Here is a 23,305-nt window from a genome sequence, read left to right on the forward strand (position 1 = left end):
GTCATAAAAGATCTAGCATTCATAAGAGACTGGTTAATCAATCTCTAAAGCAGCATTTTCTAAACTGTGAAATCAGTATTCACAGAGAAAGAAAAAAGATTAATTGGTTAAAAAAAAGTTTTGGAAACACTATCCTAATATGATGTTAAACTGGCTTCCTTACTGGAGGACTTCTCCGAGTTTTTCATGTTTCCTGTGAATTTCCAAGAAGTCTATGCTATGCAGGAAATATATTCTATGTTTACAACAAGGCACTTCAAGGCACAACAGTTATGCTTTTAGGAAACAGTGTCAGAAAGTAGAGAATAGAATGCAGTTCTGATTACGTTGTATAAATAATCAGAAACTATTTATAACAAGTGGTGGGCTGGTAAACTTTTAACAAGCAGTTCTGTGGGTGGATAATACATGCAAATACATACATACATACATAACTTTGTCGTGAATGTTATTCATATAAATGGTATTAGCTCACAATTAACAAATGCTATAAAATATACAATACTGTTATAAATTTCATATGGCCAATGAATTTTCCCAGAATATGTTCTTGCTTTTTGCCTGACTCATAACTGTAGCCAACTGATGCTTGCAAATTAATAAACAGGTGTATCTCTAACATGAACGTTGGTTGATATTTTTGCTTATTTTAATGAGTAAGACATAAAAAAGTGAAACAATAAAGACATATGTCAGAACATTGTTGAGCAATTTCCTTGTTAAATTAGACAGTAGTTTTGAACATTGGAAAACTGTATTTTCTCAATTTTTTTGTGTTTTGTACAATGTAATGGCTACATAAGTAACAAATTATTAAGTTTAATTTGCATTATTAACATTTTCTTCAATACATTCTTCAGTCTGGACAATCAGCAAAATAATAAATCCCATCCCTAATTTACAATGTCTTCTTTTTTTTTGAGACGGAGTTTTGCTCTTGTTACCCAGGCTGGAGTGCAATGGCACGATCTCGGCTCACCGCAACCTCCGCCTCCTGGGTTCAGGCAATTCTCCCGCCTCAGCCTCCTGAGTAGCTGGGATTACAAGCACGTGCCACCATGCCCAGCTAATTTTTGTATTTTTAGTAGAGACGGGGTTTCACCATGTTGACCAAGATGGTCTTGATCTCTTGACCTCATGATCCACCTGCCTCAGCCTCCCAAAGTGCTAGGATTACAGGTGTGAGCCACTGCACCGGGCCACTACAATGTCTTCTAATTTCTATGATGTAAATATTCTCACCATGCTTAGTTTCAGACTATCAACATGACGTCACTGGAAGCAGGACTGAAAGCTTTGCAGCAGCACACGATTATAGAGCATTTCTACCACATAGACATAATATTAATAAATAACCTCAGGGGCATAAATAGTTGCAAGATGTAAGAAGATAACAAGGAAGAAATAAGTTTTGAAAATTTATCACCTTTGTTCTAAATATGATTTAATTATGTTTCTATAATTTATTATTTAACAAAAGCTGTGTAATAGCAACCAGCTCACTGTATTCTTGAACATTTAGCAATCAGCATTTGTTATCTAGTATAAGATGGTTCCAGCACATCACTCATGTGACCAGAAAACTCTTTTGTCTCTAAGGAAGCCTTCATGAGATATGTAGACCAAGGTCCCTAACCCTCTTTAGCTTTTACACTTAGCCTCTCTCTCTTTATCTATCTATCTATTTATACATATATGTGCATATATATATTTACCTCCAAGATAGTTATTTTTTAAAGTAATAATTTCTTTCATATTCCTATTAGAACTCTGTTAAACATAGCTCTTGACAGACAAAAATAGGCTTTATAGTTTAAAATACCTATTGAATTGTTCATTTTATGCTTCAGTTAATGTTTATGTTAAAAGAACCGAATACATTAAAAGAAAAATGTTCATACAATACAGCGTATACAAAAACCAACTCATCAGATTCACATGTAAAGCGTATTTACAAAACATATCTACTTTGAAAATTCTAGGGTTTCTGATTTAGACAAAAGTACGCATCACTTGGGCAACAACAGTTGCTTAAACCAATAATGAAAGGGAGCCATTCAAAATTCCCTTTGAAACAAGGGAAAAAAATATCTTGGGTTTCTTGCCAGGGTTCTGGTGTTCCATAATTGATTCATTTGAAAATTAGATTAATGTTGCTGGTAATTCATTTCCAAATTGAGATTACATTGGTAGAAAGAAATCTAGGCAATGGGGAAGAACATGGAGAAAAAAATTCTTCTGGATGGTCATGTCTCATTACTCTAGCTGGGGAAGGTGCACCACGATACTTGGGGAAAGCAACCTTGACTGTGGGAAAAGCAGGATCCACGTGTATTCTGGGAGGAGGAGATTCCAAACAGTCTCCTCCCCATGAACAGTTTCCTTGGATCCACTGTCCCTACTAGACCTCATGGCAGAGTGGGAGGTAAGTAAACATATCCTGGAAGCAAAGGTGAAAGCCTGAATGGAGGAGAAAGAAGCCTTCCTTTCAGAAAACCAGCTCATTCACTGATGAGGAACCAGAGGTGAACGCTCGCTAGTGAACGTGCTATTTGGAAAAAGCACTCACGGACTTTTATGTCTTCTTCGTGCTTATAATGTCATCCATCAACTCATTTTGTTCTAAGCATTTGCATTTCTCTTTTTTCAGTTATTTTTCAAGGCAAGTTATTTCATACTTAAGGAGAAAGTTGATTGTATCCAGGTTTCCATAATCTTCCTTCAGACTTGGAGCTTTTGATGGCTCTCTCTTGAGGCTGGCATCAGTTAACGATGATTCTGGTCCTTTTCTTTTTTAAATAAGACTAAGCTTGTCAAGAATTTTACATCTTTCTTTGATTTGTTCAGCAAGTTTTATAGGCAAGCTGTTTTCCTCTTCTTAAATAACACCCTATGTTTAAATGATTTTAAAACTTCTGAGCAAGAGAATTATAAAAAGTGCAATGATTGCTGTACCTACCACTACGTCCCAGAGCCCTCTGTCATATCTTTAGGCAACCCTACTGTTTTTGCCCTTTTTGTGCTACTATCACAGAATACCTGAGACTGGGTAATTTATAATGAACAGAAATGTATTGGCTCACAATTCTGGAGGCTGGAAAGTACAACATCTAGGCAGTAGCATTGCTGTGTCATCACATGGCCGAAGGTGAGAAGGCAAGAGAGAACTAGAAAGGGCTGAACTTGCCCTTTTATAATAGTAACAATCCCACCCATGAGGGTGGAGCTCTCATGGCCTAAACACCTCTTAATGACCTCACTTCTTAATATTGTTACAATGGCAGTTAAATTTCAAGAGTTTTAAAAGGAACAAATATTCAAACTGCAGCACCTACCAGAACCCAGTGCAGCTTCTCAAAGATCAGCCCCCAAGTTAGGCTTTGCTCCTTTCTGCAGGCATTCCTGACCCCCAATCTGTCAGCAGAACTCCCACCAGAAATCATGGATCCATCAGGCCCAAAAAGACACCCCCCTCCACCATCACCAATACATAACATTTTCCCAAGAACTCAAATCCACCTCTGACAACTGGAACAAACTGAGCAAGGATTGTTTAGTGAGAAGAACAAGAACAAAAAAGAGTTTGCATGCCCACTTTGTAGCCTAGTGCAGTCTCTCTTTTCTCTCCTTTGATATCAACATTTTCAAGAATAAAATACTCTGAGAAGAATGAACAAAATGAGTGTGTATTTTGATTAATTATCAGAAATTGGACACAGCCATATAGTGATCACCCAGGTCAAGAAGTAGAATACCTGCCCTCCATAAATCCTAGTCTTGTCCCATTGAAACCTCTGTATCTTCTTTTTCCAAGATAACAAATATTCTGATATCTAATACCATAGATTCATTTCAGCTGTTTTGAACAGTACCTATTCTTTAAGTCTAGGTTCTTTTTGCAAAACCTTAAGTTTGTGTGATTACTCCATGTTGCATGTAACAGTATTACATTCATTTTCATTACTGTATGGAATTTCATTAAATGAATATATCACAATAGATTTATCCCACCATTGATGAACATCTGGGTCCTTTCCAGTTTTCACTACCAAAAAAAAGTGTTGCTATGAACATTTATTTTATATATCTTGTTAGGAACATATGAATGCATTTGTGTTGGATATATTCCTAGGAATAAAATTACTAGGTCAGAGGGTAAGCATATATAGTAGATACTGTCAATTTCCAGAGTGGTTGACTAACTTCCACTCTTACCAGCAACTGTAAGAGTTCTAACTGCTCTATCTATGTCCTCACCAACTCTTGTTAATATTAAACTCTACATTTAGCCTTCCTGATGGTTGTGATTTTTAAATATTCATATTTTAAATATTGTGATTTTAAATTGTATTTTCCTAATTACTAATGAGATTCAGCACCTTTCCACATCTTTATCTTTCATTTCATCATCTTTTGTGAAGAGCTACAGTTCTCCCATTTCTTTTTCCAATGGGTTCTCTTTTCCTTATTGACATAGGAATTTATTACACAAGCCCTTTTTCAGTTCTCTATGTTCCAAATATCTCCTCTCAAATTGCAACTTGTGTTTTTGTCTCTAAATAGGGAATTTTTATAAAATGAAATTCTTACTATTGATATAGACAAATTTAACAATCTCTTCCTTTATAGTCAGTGTTTTTCATGCCTTGTTAAAAATCTTTGCCTACTCCCAGGTCATAAAGTTTTTCTCCTAAATTACCTTCTAGGAATTCTATCATTTTACCATGTATGTCTACTATCCATCTGGATTGATTTTTGTATTGGTATGAGGTAGAAGTTAGGCTTCTATTTTTCATATGGACATACAATCAACAAGGCATCATTTATTAAATATAAAACTGTTCTTTCTCCACACACCTAAAGTGTAAATTTTGATTAAGTCTACATTTATTCATGAATCTGATCTTGGACTCTAATCTGTTAGAATATTATATATCTGTATACCAATACCATACTGTTTTGATTACTATAGGTTTATTATAAATCTTTATATAAGGTAAAATCATCCAACTGCACTCAAGATTGTCTTTGTTGTTTTTGGTCCTTTGTATTGCCAAAAGAATTTTAGATTTCTGTTTTTTAATTTATATACAAGCACATATTAAAAAGAAAAAAATGCTGGGTTTTGATAGATGTAGTCTTGAATCTATAAACTCTGAGAAAATGGTGTCTTCATAATAATGAATCTCCCAATTCATGAACACAATATATTCTTCCATTTATCTGGGTCTTCCATAATTTTTCAATGTTTTATAAAGGATTATGCAGAACTTTCTATTTCTTCTAGTGTAAGTTTCGGTAGGTTGTGTTTTTCAACAGATTTGTATATTACATCACAACTTTCGAATATATTGCATTAAGTTGTATGATAATGCACCATTCTTAACTCCTGATATTATCTTGCCTTTTGATGTTTGGAAAACTTCTCAGAACTTATAAGCTTTATCAGTCTCCTGGAAAGAAACTGGCTTTGTGATCTACTCTATTTATTAATTTCCTATTTATTTCTAAATTTGCCTTTATTATGTTCTCCCCTCTATACGTTTTAGTTTAACTTGCTGTTCTTTTGCTGAGATCTTGAGAGAATACTCTTAGATAATTTATATTTAGCCATTTTTTATTCCAATACAGGCATTTAAGACTATACATTTTCTCTACATATGGCTTTACCTGTATTCCACAAGTACTGATATGTCATTTTTATTATCATTCATTTTTAAATATTTTCTAGTTTACACCATTTTTTTTTGGCCCATAATTTAGAAATGTTTAACATATGAATATTTTTCTAGTTATCTTTTTTTTCTTAATTTCTAGTTTAATTCTACCACTGAATTTGAACATTTTAAATCCTTTTACAATTTGTTAAGACTTGATTTATAGCCCTGGAAGTGACCCAAGTGCACATGAATAAAATGTATATTCAGTCATTTATAAGTATAGGATTCCATATGTGAGTACTGCATCATATTAGACATATTGTCTAAATCTTCTATATCCTTATTGATGTTTGCCTTTTTACTTTTTCAGTTACTGAGAGAAGTTTGTTAAAATTTCCTACTATATTTGAGGATTTTTCTTTGGTAGATAGATGATAGGCAGACAGACAGAGAGAGATAAATAGAAGCAGAGACACACCCAGAAATACTGAAAGATGGAAACATAGAGACAATACTTTCCATACAAATGTAATGAATGCCATACAAATTTAGAATTTTTTCATTTTCGTGTCCATTCTTTCTGTATCCTTATATTTTGAGTTTATCTCTTATAAAGTTGCATATTTGTATTTTGCATTTTATCCAGCCACTCAACATGGAAGTATTTCATCTGTATAACTTTAATAAAATTATTGATGTATCTGGGTTTAAATCTACCCATCTTATTATTTTTCTGCCTGTTCCTCTTGCTTTATGATCTTTCTTTCTTCTTGCCTTATTTCCAGTTGACTACATATATTACTCTATATTTTTGCCCTAATTTGCTTGTTAAATATATATTCTTATTCTAATATTTCAGGATTTCCCCTAGAAGTTATTGTATGTATCTTCAATTTCTTGACATCTAATATAAATCAGTTTTAATATTTCATTAATATTTTAATATATTATTTTTGTGATACAAAACTACATTTAATCTCACTAAAATATAACATAAATAATTTTTTAGAGAGAAAGGTGATTAAAATGCTTCATTATCTATGAAAATCCAGATTTAACACTCTGAGATACAATTAGAATACCTGATTTAAACTCAAGCTCATGTCAATATTTAGCTGTCCAACATAAAATACCTACCTAAGAAAGGTATGTAGATCAAAATGGAAAAGCTACCCACACTTGCGAAAATCTGACATATCTTTTAGTCCTCATCCTTCAATTAAGCAAAGTTTGTGTGGATATTTAGCTAGGAAATTTTTGTATTCCCTAAATGCAGGCATTTGTTTCTATAAATTAATTAGCAAGTGTAACATTCTTATTTTTAAAAAATTGTTTTGAGCATGAGTAATATGATTCAAAGAGTCAGAATATTTTTTCAAATGTTGATTATGTTGATAGAATCCCTAGACCATTTTCAGCAACAAAATCACATAACAATTACAACCTTTCCAAATGGCATTTTTCAAAATGCTCTTTTCATAACATGGGTATCTTTTGAAAAACAATTACTTTCTCATTCACAACTAATATATCACCTTTATGTTGAGGGGACTGATTAAAAGTGTATGTTTTTAAAATATTTTCTAAGGAATGTACTAAAGAAAGCCACTTGTTATCATATGAAAGGTCAGCAAATTTGAAGCATTTCTGTGTTTGTAAAAGAATAACGTATAACTTATATTTCAGTTTTACTTCTCATTTAAATAATTTGCCACAGAATCAAGAACAAACTTGCATGTGGTTAAAATTATTTTCATGGTCACTCTTCATCTTGTTACAAATACTGTAAAGATGAAATATTTCAAAGTCTTAAAAAGAAAATAATTAACCACATCAATAAGTCATGTAGCACTTTGGTTATACTTGGCCTCAACTTCTTCCCTGCAATGTTTCTGCTTATGAATGTTGCAAAAAATGAATTGCCCTCGTGATTCTGACTCTGTGATTTTACTCCCGAATTCTTTCTTTTTGAAATTCCAGTCAAAGCAACTATACTCACCCAGCTTTTCCAGGAAATTGTTTTAAAGAAGTCAGTTAATCGGGGCCGGGCGCGGTGGCTCATGCCTGTAATCCCAGCACTTTGGGAGGCCGAGGCGGTTGGGTCACGAGGTCAACAAATCGAGACCATCCTGGTCAACATGGTGAAACCCCATCTCTACTAAAAATACAAAAAATTAGCTGGGCATGGTGGTGCGTGCCTGTAATCCCAGCTACTCAGGAAGCTGGGGCAGGAGAATTGCCTGAACCCAGGAGGTGGAGGTTGCGGTGAGCCGAGATCACACCATTGCACTCCAGCCTGGGTAACAAGAGCGAAACTCCATCTCAAAAAAAAAAGAAGTCAGTTAATCTATAAAAAGCATCTTATTTGATACTTTCTTCTTTTATGGGTCACAGAGTAGTTTTTTTTTAATGTTGATTAATGAAACAAATTCTAATAAATACTATAAACTGAGACATGATAAAGCCAGCTGTACCTTGAAGCAGCTATATAGCAAACGGTCTGTGTTTGCTCTAATGCCTGTTTCTTCAAACGATCAGCTGTGTTTTCTCTGAGCTTTCCAATAGCGTTTGCTGGCAAAAGAATGCATTTTAATTTATTGCCATATTGTTTGCCAAACATGGTGTTAGCCGTTTTTAACATAACTATAATAAGGTATTTTCCAAAGGCATGTAAAATTACTGTTTTTCACTGTTAATTACTATGCATTTATTCATTAAATACATGCATTGATTGTCTACTACACGCCACATATTTTTCTAAGTTCTTAGGGTATTGCATTAAACCAAATTGAAAAATGCTGCCTGCACTCAGAAAGCTATTCTTTAAACCTCAAAAGTTGCTTCTAAACATTTAACATGAAGTTCAGTAAATATTAGTAAAAGATTGAATATCTCATGATTTTAAATATCCTTGAACATGCTACAGGTTTTTCCTTATGTTTTGGTTGCTTTGTTTTTAATTGTCTTAATAATTGCTTAATCTTCCTATTGTCATTAATTCATGTCCAAAGCACAGTATAAACCAGAGGTGAGAGTCATCCTTAACACCAGCGATTTTCCAATCTTCCTTTTTTCAACATCTGACTTGTATGATTAGATCGCTGTGATTTTCATGTAGTCGACACCACCATTTTCTGGTTACCTGATGTTTGAATCATTAACCTGTATTTTATAGTGTCTGTGTAAGGTGGGGCCCATGCATCAAACAAACCACTCTAGTTACTTTGACAGATAATTTAATAAAGGAAATTAGCTCAAGAGGGGACTTAAAAGGGGAAAGGGGACACTGTGGTCCCAGAGTCCACATTAACTTTGGAAGCAGCTTCCACTCCTGGTGCCAGAAATCAAATGGAGGAAGTTGGGTTTACAGACCCCAAAGCCTGGGGGAGGCTGGGTGTCCTGGGGCCCAGATCCCTGAAGACGTGTTAGTGCTGTTTCCTCAGGTGCTCAAAGAAGGAGCACACAGGGTTGGACTCAGACTTTTGAGGAGGAAGCACGGCCTGGCTGGTGCTGCCACACTGGAGTTTCTGAGTGTGGAAAGAAGCTGAGAACTGGAACCAACTGCTTATGGAACCAACTGGGGTGACAACAGCCAAAGCAGCTGTTGTCAAGTAAGAAGGAGCAAATTCTTGCTCTCGCTTCCTACCTTTCGGGTTGATAGATTCTGCACAGGGAACCAAATGACAAAGCAGAACTGTGGTCCGTAGAGACCCAAACCCTGGGTCACAGGGCAGAGTGCAGAGTGAGGCAACAGACAATAGCATAATACGTAGTCATGTCTCTACAGAAAATGTTTTTATCACATGGAGGGTTAGTTTATTCAATAGTAACCTATTATTACAGGTAATTCAATTCATAAAATTACAAAACTAGGCTATGTAGACTATGTTATGCATTAGGAAAAAGGAAAAAAGTGCCTATGACCACCACCGTACACCACCCTGGGTTGCGGAACTCTCAACTAACATATGTCACATGTGACCAGCCAACAAATGGACCAAGACAGAAGGAACCAATGCCACTTGGGATCATGGAGACAAGTAAAGATTATTGGATTATTTTTCTTAATGTAAATATAAACCGAAGTTATGTTTTCCTACCATATTCATTGAATGGTCATGTAAAAATGTCTGCCATCCATTTGGAGACCATTGATCTAGACCAGGGCTTGGGAAACAAATGGCCCGTGGTCCAAATCCCACCTGCCACCTGCATTTGTTTGTTTTTCATGGTTTTTGCATTTAATATCTACATCCTCATCCACATGGAGTTGATTATCACGTATGGCATAAGGATCCACTTTCATTTTTTCCCCAGATAGATATCATTTTTTTCCAGCTCCATTTATTGAGTAGCATTCCTATTCCCCTTGATCAAATATGTCACCTCTAATAAAGTTCCAAATAGGCATGGGTCAATTTCTGAGCTTTCTCTTCTTTTCTTTTGGAAAACCTGCACCAATATCATACTGTCCTAATTAATACAGCTTTCTAATAATTCTTGATAGCTGACAGACCAAGTTCTCCATCCTTATTTGCCTTAAGAATTATTTCTGGCTATTCTTGGCCCTTTGTTCATCCATATAAATTTTAGAACCAGGTTGTCAAGTTTAATAAAAAGCCTCTTGGGATTAAAATTGGAGTTTTACTGAATACAGAGATCAGTGGTTCTCAAAGTGTGAGCCAGACCAGCAATTCTTGGGGATCCTTGGGCCTTTACAGAATTCATGAAGTTGAAACTATTTGCATAACATTATTAAGATGTTATTTGCCTCTTTTCACATTCTGTTGTGAGTAAAGAGTTTTCAAGAGGCTATATGATACTGTGGAATTCTCTGATAGCTAACAGAATGAATATTTGTGTATTCCTGTGTTTAAAATATTTAATTTCTAATCCTATAAATATTGACAGATGTAATCAACCTAAGTAAAAGCACTTTGGAGTCCTCAATAATTTTTAAGAGAATGTTAAGACCTAAAAGTTTGAGAAACAGTGATATACATTTAAAGATCTTTCTGTTCATGTATATTGTTATTAAGTTTATTAAGTCTTTTGAGGCATAAGAATTATTTAGGTTATCTTCGATGTTTCCAGTAAAATAATAATGATGAATTTATCTCCTTCTTTCTAAATCTTGTGCTTTTGATAGTTTTTCCCTATCTTATTAGTATAGTTAGTATAATGATTAATAGACTCGGGAGCCAGAATGTGTTCAGATCATGATTCTGTTATTACAGGGCCTTGAGCAAATTGCCTAACCTCTCTGTGCTTTGGTTTCTGAATCTGTAAAAGAGGGATGATAATAATACTAAAATCATATTACTGTTCTTATTCTTTTTTTTAATTGAGACAGGGCCTCTGTTGCCTAAGCTGGAGAGCAGTGGTATGATCATGGCTCACTGCAGTTTTGACCACCTCAATCTAGCCACCTACCTCAGCCTCCTAAGTAGCTGGGACCACAGGTGTGTGCTACCATGTCCAGCTAATTTTTGTATTTTTGTTTTGTTTTGTTTTGGTAGAGATGAGGTCTTGCTATGTTGGCCAGGCTGGTCTCAAACTCCTGGGCTCAAGCAATCCAGCTGCCTCGGCCTCCCAAAGTGCTGGGATTACAGGGATGAGCCATCATGCCTGGCCTGTTCTTACTCTTTAAAAAAAAAAAGATCTCTCTAGTATTCCATTGCATAAGTATACCAAAAATATATCATTCCCTTCTTGAAAGACATTTAGGGAGTCTTTATATTATTAACTATAAATACAGTGTATATTAGTATACACTGATCCTTGCATGGTTGTGTATTTCCTTTTTTTTTTTTTTTTTTTTGAGACAGAGTTTCTCTCTTGTTACCCAGGCTGGAGTGCAATGGCATGATCTCGGCTCACCGCAACCTCTGTCTCCTGGGTTCAAGCAATTCTCCTGTCTCAGCCTCCCCAGTAGCTGGGACTACAGGTGTGCACCACCATGCCCAGCTAACTTTTGTAATTTTTAGTAGAGACGGGGTTTCACCATGTTGACCAGGATGGTCTCAATCTCTTGACCTCGTAATCCACCCATCTTGGCCTCCCAAAGTGCTGGGATTATAGGCGTGAGCCACTGTGCCCGGCCGGTTGTGTATTTCTTAAAGTTAAATGTCTAGAAGTAGAATTGTTGGGTCAAAAAGGCAAATGTTTCAATTTTGACAAGTCCTGCCACACTGTTCTCTGAAAAGGAGTACCAATACATATTTCCACTAATAATACCTGAAATTAGAATTAAATTTTCAAGCCCTTGATAATACAATATAGCATTGACACTTCAAACCACTGTCAATTTGAAGTATAAATTAGCATCTCATTTTAATATGCATTCTACGAGCATTGGTGAGACTGAGGACGTTTTTATTTAGAAGCATTTCTATTGCTTCTTTCCCAGGTTGCCTTGTTGGATACTTTGTCAATATTTCTTACGGATGCATGGGAATGCTTTACACAGCAGGCATATTAAAGCCCTTCTACTGTTGCCATTTTTTGTGAGGCAGTGGCTTGTCTCTTAACTTAGAAATAAGATTCCATTTTAAAGGTATGACACAAAACAGCACTTAATATAAACATCACTAGCAGATTTTGTACCAAAGTGTAACCTGTGCTCTGTGCATGACTGTTTCTACACAGAAAAAGTCGAAAGATTAATGCAAACACTGAAGACTAGGTATGGGAATAATCAACACTTCTTAATTTTAGAAAATGAAACTATTATCCAACAATTCTTGTCAAAGTTAAAACTGGTCTAAAGTACCTAAAATGCTGCTGTTGAATATGAAAATATTATGAAGTGTGTGTATTTAAATATTTGCCTAAATATATGTTAGATAGAGTCCCTTCTCAGGAACTATGTTTACTTACTTTCCCAAATCAGGACTGAGTTCTTTTAAGTCTTCCAATGATAGCATTTGGTCCAAAAGTTTCTTCAACAGTGCCAGTGGGAAAGGGAGGTTGGCAACATTGCAACTGAACAGGGAAAGTCCACATAGAACCCCAAAGAAGAAGTATCTTTTCTTCTCAAATTTAGGCCTGACCAGAAACCACATGCAGGAAGCCTCTCAGGATATACGAACTTCCCACATTCTGGCTGGGTCATCTCTTCAAACAGACAATAGAAGAACACTGTCTTGACTCCTCCGAGGTCATACCCGATTTCTCCACTAAATGAAATCCCTAACTCTTTCCTCAGGTCTTCATTCTCAAATTGACTTAGCTGATTCAAAAGATCCTCGATCAAGTGATTCCTTCTGACTGTTAGATTAAACGTGGGCAGCAAAGCGAATTCAGACTCTCTTCCTCACTTGCTGCCAACCTTAAATAAGCTTTATGTTTTTTACCCTGTATTTTTAAAAGTGTGTCTGTATGTAGTAGTTTAATTTTTGACAGATTATTAAAGATAAATGGAGAGTGACTGAATATGAAAAAGCATTCTACATTATCTGAAGTGTCTGCAGTCATTTTCCACAAGTACCTTCTGCATACTTCTACAAAAAATTGAGATGGTTCAAGAGTTGTCTACTTGGAAAATACTTTCAGGCAGTTGACATTTCATCTGGTTTATCCTGTGCAACTTCTTCAATATTTCTAGAACAGCTTGAACATTACCATTCTCTCAGTAATCCAACTGGCATATGCCGACTGTTTTAAACATCTGGACCAGTTTGCTGAAAGTGGATTCTTGCAGAGTTGCCCGATACTCTTCCAGAACCAGTGAAGACTGGTAGCTCATTTTACAAACAACCTTTGCAAATGGAACCACAAGGCTCTCCCAGTTGTTAGAATTGTGCATCCTGGGACATTCTGGGACAAGGAAGAAAACTTCTAAAGCTTCTTGTTGTAGAGAATGAAATGGAAGTCTTTTGAGCAGATTACCTTTGAGGCAGGTGGTTATCATATTAGTAATCCAGTCCTTTTGGGTTAATGCCTTGAAGATGTTCCTTACTTTATTTAAGTCCAAATTAGCAGGCATCATTTCTATAGTTCTTCTTTTCCTTAAAAAACTTCCAGTTAGATAAGCAGGAGATGAAAATATCTCTTGGATTTCCCTTTCTGTGCTATGCCACCATTTAGTCTCCACATCAGCAGTCCATCTCTTTACAGTGCCCTCATTCAGTGTAGGAATTGTCCTCCTCAGATTAACATAGGAATTCTCTTTCTTTATCCAGAGCAAAATGCTTTGATTCCCTCCAGCAATCATTATTAAACCGTTTTCTGAGGTATGGCTTTCAAGTTTGAGTTCTTCATTTGATAATACTTTCACGGGAAGCATTATCAGCTGGTCACAGGTTCCACTGTCTCCCAGTTGTCCTTCTTTTCCAGAGCCAAAGGAAAAGACCTTTCCCAAATCAAAAACATAGGCAAATGTATGCCACCTTCCACATGCTATCTGAGTCACTCTATCCCAGCAAGCTCAGCCACCGAACAGCGTCTTAGCTCATTCTGTGTTGAACTGTGACCAAGTTGCCCATGTTTTTCAGCACCAAAAGTAAGCAGCAGCCCATCCTGTGTGAGTAGGGCATATGAGAGCCACCACAAGCGAGAAATTCAAATTTCTGATTGTCTAGTGCTTCAATAAGGGAAGGAGAATCTTTACTCTTAGTGTGGCCCAGGCCTAGTTGTCCAAATTCATTTTTTCCCCATGACTAAATGTTGCCAGACATGGATAAGGCCATGCTGTGGGCTTCTCCAGCAGAAATCTGGGCCAAGGGTACCCCTGTGGGGTGCTCCACAATCTGTGGTGTGGTGGTTGAGGGAAATTTTCTTCCAACTCCAAGCTGCACATGGAGGTTCTGTCCCCAGGCAAAAAACTCATCACCTTTTGAGAGTGCATGATAATCTCCACATGTGACCTGAATTATATTTTTTTCCTTACAAAATGCTTTCAGACCTTAGGTGTTTCATGCTATAGTTGTCGTACTCAAATGGTTTTCCATCAGATGAGAGAATCAGCATGTGGTCTTCTCCTTGGCGCATGGAATGTATCATCATTCTTTTTTCCTAACTTAATGCACTTTGGTGTCCGGGCGTTGCCGCTCCCCATGACCAGCTGGTGAACCCAGATGCCCACCCCACTGAACTCCAGGACTGCCAGGCACCCCAGGGAGTAGCAGATCTGCTGCCTGCATTTTTAAATAAAGTTTTATTAGAATACAACTATGCCTATTTGCTTACTTATTGCCCATGGACGTTTTCACACTATAGCAGCAGAATGTAGCTGTAACAGAGACTGTCCTGCAAAGTCTAAAATATTTGCTATTTGACCTTTTACAGAAAAGTTTGCTGACCCTCAGACATCACTGTCCAACAGAGCTTTTGGCAATGATAGAACTCTTCTACATCTGTATTTTCCATAATGGTGGACACTAGTCATAAGTGGCTATGGATCACTTGAAATGCAGTGCAACTGAAGAACTAAATGTTTTATTTTATTCTTATTTTAAAGGCTACACATGGCTAGTGACTACTGTATTAGAGATAGCAAAAAGTAAATAGAAACAGGAGCAGCAACAGCTCTCCTCTAGCGGCATCTAGCATTGATTTTTGATTATACCTTAAAGTCTTAGAGGAAATATATTGGAGCATTTCAAGACCCCTGTGGCAGACATCCCACATGCATGCCAATCTTTTCCTTCCATGTATACTGAGGATTACAATCCCTCACTCCTTTGAAGTCCTGTGAGCGTATGACTGGTTATATATGATAAAATGTGAGCAGAAGTGATGTGCATCACTTCCAGCCCAAAGCACTTACGTGCCCACGCTCACCTCCCAGCACGTCCTCGTCTTGATGAAGCAAATCCCAACATGCTGTGTTGAAAAGTTAGTGTCCTAAGATGACGGTGTGATCTCTCTCCACCTGAGCCCTTGATTGACAAATATATGGAGGAAGGCACTCCTCCAGCCCCTGGTGGATATGTATACCAGTGATAAGGCAATGTTTTCTGTGTTAACAAATTAATGTTTGGAAGTTATTTTTCTCCCCAGTATCAGCTACTCAGCTCTGACAAGATCCACTCACATGGCATTCAGATGGCCTCAGAAAATTCTACCTGCCTTTCTTGTCTAGCACACACCAAATAAATTTGAGGTATCTGATGCAAGCCAGAGAGATGAGGCTGTAAAGCTGGTGATCTATTAGCTCTAAGTTTTTTGGAAATAGTGAGTTCCTAGAGCTCTGTGTCATGGTGATTTGGAGTCAGTTTGCCACCTGATGCAATAAATGACTTTTAAAGATATGTTCTTGCCCTTCCAGGACCCTGCTTCCTGTTGTACTGGTGTAGAAGGTGAGGACTGGTTAGGGAGTCATGAAAAATTGAGTCCTGGCTCTGCCATTTAATAGGTCTATGACTTTGGGTGAAGCACTTAACTTCAAGTATCAATTCCCTCTTGATTGAAATGTTTATAAGTATAGCAACTTTTCCTGATTGTCATAAGAATCAGCAATGACTTAAAATACTACTAGTGTGCCCCTCAATCTAAAAAACATTCCTTTGCCCTGCTCCTCCTTTCTCTGGAAATTCCCTCAGCATTCCAAGTTGCCTCATCTTAAATGTTACATTCCTCTTACTCAGCAACATTTTCTCTTGCTGCATCAGTTGACCAAGACATCTTCCTCTTCTTTAACTCTGTCTCTCAACATTTGGTAGCTCCTACTCTTCAATCAAAATCCATTTCAAAAGTCACCTTCTCAGTAAAAATAGCCCCAATGTGGAACAAAGTTTGCCCTCCTCTTCCAACCCTTGCTCTGAGCAACCGTGGTGCCCTGGCTTCTAGGATTGCATTTGACACAACTACATCATTGTTTTTCACTCATTCTCTTGACAGCTCATTAGTGACAGCACTGTAGACTTCTGATCCTTGTATTCACACCTCGTCCTCTTGTTGTACCAAGTGGAATTTCTGGTATAAAGCAGGGTATCAGTCATCATGAAAATCAAGGAGGGAACAGAGGAAGAAGATAAAAAGAGGAGGAAAGAAAAAGAAGAAGGGAATGAAGGAAAAAAGAAAAGAAAAAATTAGGCAACTCTGACATCTATGAAATAGAAAATGCAGAAAATGCATGAAATTATAGTCTCCCCTTCCAAGAAAAGTGTACCTTCCTTTTAAAGAATTAGTTCACATCTTTCTGAGTCATGCAGAATTTTTTAATGATGTTTGAGTTGACAGGTAATCTATAAAAGGAAAGAATTCATTGCAGATTGATGAAATGAAGGCAGTTTCTATTCTTCCTCTTGGCTCCCATACCCACATTTTTATAATAATTTATATTTCATTAACCTGTTAACTATAAAAAGCAATTCAAAAAGTAAGAGGGAATATATTTGGTTATCCATTGTTACTAATGTCACAAAGAAAGAACTGGCAGAGATCTAATAACTGAGGCCCAGCCCTACTGCAGAAGAGCCTTCACAAAAATTGTGTCAGACCTTCTTTATTACAATCATGCTTTTTCGTTGGGAGGAAATTCTTTCCAGTAACACACTGTAATAAAGCATTAAATTTTTTTTTAAATAGAAAAAAATCAAACCTTCTGACACCTAACATAAAAATGGAAGGAGACTCCTATAAGCATTTCAGGGGGCCACACAAGGTTGTAGCCAGTGAGGTTATCATCAATTTCTCTTTGCTGCTGCCCCAAATGTCTACCAGATCAAGTCAATGGCAAGTATAAGGGGAAGGTTATTCCTCCCAGTAAAGGACACAGAAGCAGTGACAAGAAAGAGAAAGAAACTAATATTGGTTATGAAACTCGAGAAAAATCCTTGTTGAATTATTTATGTCTAAGTTTGAATGTTCCCTTGCTGTTTTTAGCTGTCAAGAAGTCTAAAAAGAAAGTCATAGAATTTTCTCTCTCCAGCCAAGAGGACAGCTTCTTTGAAAAGGTGGCCCTTGGAGATGCAGCCCTAGAAGAAGTCTCAAGGTACAGCATGGGGCATGGGGTTAGTTAGGGTTGAAGTGTAGATGAGAAGTATTTCCAGGTGCACCAAAAAGTCAGCACTACCAAATTGCTCTGGGACAAGAGTAGCCAACAGAAAATTATCTGTCATTGTGAATAGTCCTTCCACGATGTTTCAGAGGCCATATGTCTCTCAATTTGTAAGATGGTCCGCAATTGTGTGCAGTCAACCATGCTGCCTCCATTCGAAATAATGAAAGAGACCAAAGTTCAAGATAGAGAGGTCAAACTGAACCTATTCAGCATTGAGGGAAGATTTCTACTTCTTTATTAAGTGGATTGCACAGATTGGGTCTCAGCCTAACCAAGTGATGTTTCCCTGAACTGTGGAAGGTCATCACGTGCTGATGGCTTGGATTCAGCATTCAGTGAGATGAGAGAGAAGCCAAAGCTTTGTGATCATATGCATTGCTCTCAGGGACCTAAAAAGGAGATTTCCTGACCCCATTTATCAGTGAACAACTGGATGAATGGTTGAACAGAAAAGAGCACCATAGGTTGTTACCTCCACAGAAATCAGCTGCTGTAAGTTTTGGAAGGCATAGGATATTATTCTTGAGGTTCTGAGTGCAAGCCCCATGCCACTGCAGGGAGACACTCTGCCACTATTAGGTATGCTGGAAAGTTAGAAGGAAAATAGCTCTCATATTCTGGTACTCTCTATCAAGAGGAAAAAATGTTGAAGGAAAATAAAATCAGGTGTATAGACACTAGAGGATAAGAAAAAAATATTTTTTGTCAATTTTAAAAATAAATAATGTTTTAAACTATTTTTGTAAGGAACCAAGGAAAAGTCTGCAGTGGAGAGAACATATCATTAACTACTCATTCTTAAGTGACCAAATATAATAAAATTGACTGTACTATGAATGACATCATCTTTCCCAGAATACAGTAAGCTATAAAGTTGAAATCTGATAACCTTTGTTATCTTCTGAAGATTAATGCAAATCTAGCCTCTCTACTCTGGCCTTTTAATTCAAGGAACTAGACATTCTGACTTTCCTGGGACAGTTTTCATTTCTGCCTATTGTCTCAGCATATTATTAACAGCATCTTCTTTTATTGTTAAAAGTGACCTGGCTTGAACAACAATATGGTCATACTACTTATAAATAGTTTCCTTTCAATACACATGTGTCATTACTTCTTAATTGGAAGGTGAATATACATGTGTCATTACTTCTTAATTGGAAGGTGAAGGGAGTTTCTCTGCAAATAGGAAAAGTCTCAATATAACACCATGTGTTACACAAAAGTACAAATAGGTTTAGCCTCACAACTGGACAGCAGAACGAAACATCACATGATGCTAAGATTAAGCTAATAAAATTATCTTCAATGCCTTTACCAGTGGAATTTCTCCCTCTAGCTCTCTTGTGTCACGTGGCATTTTTAAATTTGACATAATTGATGTGATCTTGTAATACCAACACCAGATTTACCGTAAAAAAAGCTGCTAACAAAGCTCACATCTGTAGTGTACATGTGAACAGCACGTGCTGTTTTTTCCTGCACTTAAGTCTTCCTTTGAACATCTTCCATGTTTCGAGTTATGCCTTCAAAATTGCTCAAGACAGCTGGGCCTGTTGCCTGTTGCCTGTTTCTTGTTAATTAATTCTTGTAGTTAGGCCTCTGCTGTTATTATCATTTGTTTTTTGGCTGTTGTCATTATCATAATATTTGTTTCTCTCTCTAAATAAGCTAAATACTAAGATTCTGAAGTGAATACAAGACAGTAAAATAAAGCTTGTGAAGGAAATAAAAACAGAATATTGGATAATCATTGTAGGAAATTTTGTTCCTGACAAAATACTTACAGGCACAGAGTCTCATGACAGAGCAAAGAAAAAGAGGACATTTCAAAAGGCGTATTTCCTTGCCTGGAAATTTGCAGGCCTTTGTTAAGGAGGACACTGAAGGGAGAGTGACAGGTTGCAGAACACGATTCCTTCCACTAATGTTCAGTAGGGCACTCCCTACTCTGTCCAGATGAGGTCTGCGGGGGTACCCCGCCTCCAGGCATCCCATGAGAAAGGAGTAGGTGGGGACATCCTTTAATCCTCTGCCCAAGGCAAATGAGGTTCCACAGTGCCAGTCTCCAGTGATGGCATGCTGTGGAGACAGCCCAACCCATAGCAGAGCACTGGCTCCAAGAGTCTGCAGGGAGACTCATGCCAGAGTCACTCTTCCAATTCTTTCTCCCCAGTGGCCACTTCCACCAAACTATTATCATAGCATCTTGCTCTACTTTATCCACATGTGGTCCTCTCCCAGAGATTTGTCTTTCAAGTTTCCATCGCAGAACAGGAAGTAGTAATGGCCCCGAACACCCACTCAGGAAAAAATGGGTTATGTTAGCAATGAAAAGCTTGGTTTTCATTCTTTTGATGCCAAAGTGCCACCCTGATTCAAAGTCTTGTCTTTGCCTTTTGGTTAAGATACTCTTTAATTAGGAGAAGGGAAAAATGAGAGAATCCACTAGAATGATGTGAGCCAAACCAGAAGTCAATCCAAGAAAAAAGTGAAATGTCACTATTGGCCCTAAAAAGGAACTAGTTGTAAAATCCTCCCCATGATTTACCATTATTACCATTCACTTAGAAGCAGAAAGTCACTTTCTTTATATGTATATTGCTAAGGGAGCAGTCACCATGCATAGGTGATGTGCTAGACCCAGCAGACATACTTTTTGGACATAAACTTTAAATGTTAAGTACTAATTACTCTTCAGTATGGCTTTAGTATATTTTCTGAGATTGCTTTTATTCCAGAAAAGAGGACATGGACGGTAGAGAAAAGAGACGTCACTCATGCCAAATTCTTCATTTTTCTAATTTCCATAGGTACTTGTAACTTTTACCTTTTAAGGAATTTACAGATTTTGATTCCCTTACAGTACTGAAAATGTTCATCTACATGTGCCATTTCTGTCAGAAAAGCCATTTTCTCTTCTTTCTAAGAATTTTTATACATATGAACTCAGTTCATCTTCATAACAATCTTATAAGGTAGGCACTGTTATAACCTCACTTTACAAATGGAGAAAATGGAGCCAGAAAGGTTAAGTAACTTACCTGAGGTCACAGTGAGTTTGATTCCAGAGTCAAGCTCTTAACTGCCACACCAAGTTTAATAGCCAGGGATAGTAAAAAGAGGTCTCATGGATATGCAACATACCAGAGGCAGCCAGTTTATAAGACAGCAACTCCAAATACAATTTGACTCAATTAAACAAACATTTATTGAGCACCTACTGTTACTGGTAGAAGGTTTTGACTGAAAATTGTCCAGGTTCTTGGCATTTTGAACGCAGAATTGGACCAAATGCACAGCAAAGCAAAGAAAGAATGAAGCAACAAAAGCAGGGACTTACTGAAAAGTACACTCCACAAGGTGGGAGCCAGTGGAGCAGCAGCTCAAGGGCTCAGTTACAGAATTTTAAATACCCTCTAGAGGTTTAAATACCCTCTGGAGGTTTCCCATTGGTTACCTGGTGCACACCCTATGTAAATGAAGTAGTGCTCCCCACCATCAGTCAGATTGGTTGTGGGAGGTGACCAATCAGAGGATAAAGCAAAGTTACAAAATTACACCCTATGCAAACATCTGATTGGTTGTGGAAAGTGACCAATCAGAGGCTGAAGTGAACTTAGGAAGTTACACTCCTATGCAAACAAAGACTTGGCCTGCAATCAATCTGATTGGTTGTGGGAGGGGACCAATCAGAGGTACTTTCAGATTTTCATTTGCTATGCAGAATAGAGGGGAGGTTGCAAAGGGAGTAGCCTCTGGTCCTTTTGTTACTTGGGCATACAAAGTTGGAGTTGTCCTTTTTATTTAGTGCTAGGAAGTCAGCCTGAATCCGCCTTAGTTTCCCTGCCTCTAGACCCTGTTCTCCTGCCTCACTACTACATGCCAGACATTGTACTATGTGGCAAGATCAACCAAGTTAACTAGGCAAGAGGCACTTTAGAGAGGAGAAAATACATACATTTGAGAAAAGGAGGAGATGGTGAGGACCACTGAGCATCCTGAGGTCAGAAAGGAAAAGGTACCAATAAGAAGAAAGTGACGGGCAAAACAACACTACTAAAGACATCCTACTCTTTTATTAAAACCCATTTCCCCATGATTAATGCCTTTGCTTTTCTGCTACAATATACTTATCACCTCAAATTTATCGGCATTGATATATAAGAGAGACACGGTTCAGAATTTTCCTCTGACTCACAATTAATTAAACGCATTGTTAAAATAAAACATGCTCCTTGTGTTTCAATCAGATTCTTCTAACCACCCCCAAACCCCCACCCAATCACCTTTTTCTAGTGCCTCCTGGAGAGAGATTTTTCCCTCTCAGCCTTTACAGTCAAGTTTTGTAGACATTTATCAACTCTGTAGTTTCCAAGTCGGGATGTCTGTCACTTAACCTTCATCCTCCTTGAATTTTCATCTTGATAGGTTTGGATTAAACCACAGACTGATAAATGAACACGGCTTTGGCGACACAAAAGAGCAGTCATTAAGGAAACCTCTCTGAAGGTATGAATCAAAGCCAGAAATCCTTTGTTACCCACCCACCCCCAAGTTCACGGATTGCCTGCAGTAATACATTTTTATTATTTTTATTTATTTCTTTTTTCCCTTCAGTTTTCAAATGGTATTCATCATCATCGTTTCCTGCTTGTTTTTCTAAAAGAATATAAGTATCTCCTGATGGCAGACAGTTCTGTGTTTATTGCACTAACGTGGCTAGCAAAAGCATTTTATCAGTTTGAAATTTAATCCAGGATTAGGAGGCCGGGTGAATAAAGGAGGATGAAGGTTAAATAACAGGCCCCCTGATGTGAATACTGTGTTTCACTCATAAAGACTTAGGATAATTAGGAAGGTGATTGGATTTTTTCCCTAAGGCAACAGTTTTTGCTAAACAGGAACTTGTAATAGGGGCATTCCTTCTATTTATTTAGATTCCAGTTTTCCAGTTCTTCAAACCATCATTTACTTACATATGGTGTTTGGCTTCTTTTTGGTTCTGGAAGTTGCACACCACCCTTCTCTGAATTTTCTTCCTCTCCATCAAACTAAAAGCAACTAAATAGCAAAAAAGAAATCAGGGCTTGCCAAAGGCAACAGTTGTTTTGGACGTGACGAGAGAACATTGGAAAAGATTTTCATGAGGCATATAAGAAAATAGTGCCGGTGTGTCACAGTCACACCTATGCATGCCTGCTCACTCAGTTTCTTTGTCCATGCCTGAAAGAAAATGCCTTTGGAGTCACAGTAATGCCTTATTCTCTGATTGACGTTAGTTGTAACCCAAATGCTAGCTGCCTGAATTTGTTTGAGCTTTTAGCAGTCATCTTATTTTTTAATATTTTAGCGAGATGGTTATCAGAGGTTGGGAAGGGTAGTGGGAGCCTTGCAAAGAGATAGGGATGGTTAAAAGGTACAACAAAATTAGAAAGAATGAACAAGATCTACTATTTGATAGCAAAACAGGGTGACTATAGTCATTATAGTCAATAATAACTTAACAGTATACTTTTAAATAAAGAATATAATTGGATTATTTGCAGCTGAATGAATAAATGCTTGACAGATGGATAACCCATTCTTCATTATGTGTTTATTATGCGTTGTATGCCTGTGTCAAAGTATCTCATGT

General features: G+C 37.2%; 1 pseudogene; it reads right to left on the reverse strand.

Moving 5' to 3' along the window:
• Window positions 1-12,535: 12,535 nt before the first annotated feature.
• LOC105725233 (E3 ISG15--protein ligase HERC5-like) overlaps window positions 12,536-23,305 on the reverse strand; it is a 32,111-nt pseudogene continuing 21,341 nt past the window's right edge.

The sequence above is a fragment of the Aotus nancymaae genome, unplaced genomic scaffold, assembly GCF_030222135.1.
Source record: "Aotus nancymaae isolate 86718 unplaced genomic scaffold, 86718_ANA_hifiasm-v0.15.2.pri h1tg000041l, whole genome shotgun sequence".
Classification (NCBI taxonomy): domain Eukaryota; kingdom Metazoa; phylum Chordata; class Mammalia; order Primates; family Aotidae; genus Aotus; species Aotus nancymaae.